This window comes from Bufo gargarizans, chromosome 3 (assembly GCF_014858855.1).
Source record: "Bufo gargarizans isolate SCDJY-AF-19 chromosome 3, ASM1485885v1, whole genome shotgun sequence".
Classification (NCBI taxonomy): Eukaryota; Metazoa; Chordata; class Amphibia; order Anura; family Bufonidae; genus Bufo; species Bufo gargarizans.
Window position 1 is genome coordinate 316401394 of NC_058082.1, and position 1966 is coordinate 316403359.

General features: G+C 40.9%; 1 long non-coding RNA gene across 1 annotated transcript; it reads right to left on the bottom strand.

The window, feature by feature from the left end:
• Window positions 1–1022: 1022 nt before the first annotated feature.
• On the bottom strand, window positions 1023–1709 carry LOC122930977. Its single transcript, XR_006388197.1, has 3 exons — window positions 1654–1709; window positions 1397–1483; window positions 1023–1289 (listed from the first exon to the last, which is right to left on the bottom strand). It is a non-coding gene; the product is annotated as an uncharacterized LOC122930977 (long non-coding RNA).
• Between the last annotated feature and the right edge of the window lie 257 nt (window positions 1710–1966).

The window sequence follows — 1966 nt, forward strand, 5'->3', positions numbered from 1 at the left end:
CAAAATACTGACCGTGTGATAGAGGCCTTATAGATGCTCCGAAGACAGAATCTGTTGTGTTTTTCATTTTTCAGTTCTTCTGACAGAACAGAAGTGTAAAATCAGTTTTTTTAATATCTCTTTATATTTTTTCCAAAAAGATGTCATTTATAATACCCTTAAAATGACAACCACTGCTTACATGCTGTTTACTTATATAGAAAAATCTAACCTTGCCATTACCACGCTCTTCATGTCACTTCCAGAGATTGGTCTGGTCACCACCAAGAAGTTTCCCATGCTCTTTTATCTAATATTAGTTATAATAAGTTGACTACAATGAATGATAAAGAGACACAGACACATTGTTTGCTACCTCATCTGGTGACTTTTATTTATTAAAAGGGCAGAAATTTTGGAATGGCCCTGTTGATGGAAAACCCCTAACTCACAAAGAGTCGTCCTTCAACACTCAGGAGAGGAAAAACCCCCAGTGGAGGAAACCTCTAGGGAGCCATGGCTGAAGGACTGCCCCTCCCCTGGGCAAAGGGGTAAAAAGTCAACATTTTATGTGAAGTAGCTCTGGACAATCAGGTAAATGCCATGTCCAGAATTGAGAACAGAGACCGAGCCCGGAATCTGTCTCTTGATGCAGCAGATTAAATATACATCTGACTGCGGAAAGTCCGGTAAGTGTCATATCCAGTAGCGAGAACAGAGACCAAGCCTGGAATCTGTCTCTTGATGCAGCAGATAAAATATATATCTAACTGCGGAAAGTCCGGTAATTGCCATGTCCGGTGGTGAGAACAGAGACCAAGCCTGGAATCTGTCTCTTGATGCAGCAGATAAAATATATATCTGACTGCGGAAAGTCCGGTAAATGCCATGTCCAGTGGTGAGAACAGAGACCAAGCCTGGAATAATATATCTAACTGCGGAAAGTCCGGTAATGCCATGTCCGGTGGTGAGAACAGAGACCAAGCCTGGAATCTGTCTCTTGATGCAGCAGATAAAATATATATCTGACTGCGGAAAGTCCGGTAAATGCCATGTCCAGTGGTGAGAACAGAGACCAAGCCTGGAATCTGTCTCTTGATGCAGCAGATAAAATATATATCTAACTGCGGAAAGTCCGGTAAATGCCATGTTCGGTATTAAATCCAGCAATGTCCAGATGGTTTTAGTTGTCTTCCTGGCACTCCGCCCCTGGTTCTTAACCTTAGATTTTATTGGGGGTTTTCAGGGTCCTGGGTCTTTTTCCTCAGAACGATGGAGATGCCTTCTCGGGACAACTCTAATGACAAACACTGAGAATAAAAGAAAAGGGAAATTTATCATAAAAAAGTCTTTCTTCAATATATTATCATTAAACAGCTTACTGGGTGCATGAGACCTTCATGTATAATCTACTCACCTGGAAATCTGTATAATTCATGACAGGGTAAACTGTCAAGCCAAAGAATCCCGTCCACTCACCCACCAGGCCTGTTATAGAGAAGATCTGCAGAAGAGAATGGGATGGAATAGAAGATATTAGTGCCCAGCAGTACTCACCAGTGGTTCTGGTATGGAGTTGGGTGGGAGGATCACATATCCACCAAGAGTTTCTATATCACTATTACATAGGACACATGTGGTTACTTAAGATGGCAAATAGAGACATAAACTCACCTCTTTACAGCTATCAGTGGTACATAGAAGGAAGAAGCTGCCCAAACCTACAGCAACTGGAAGGAGATGTTAAGGAGAAGTAACAAAAGTCTATTAATATTGTGTTTTCTATACTGTCATGTCTCATCTATGCTGCAATGAAGTCACTGGAAGCAGATAATCACCAGTGTATCCAGCACACAACATTAAGACGTATATTGTTATCCACTTGGAAGGTCTTAGGGAAATCAATATAGATATACTAAGGCCAAAACACCCAAAAAACTACCGCTTAGGACCAACCAAAATTATTAAAATGTAACTTGTATTTCTT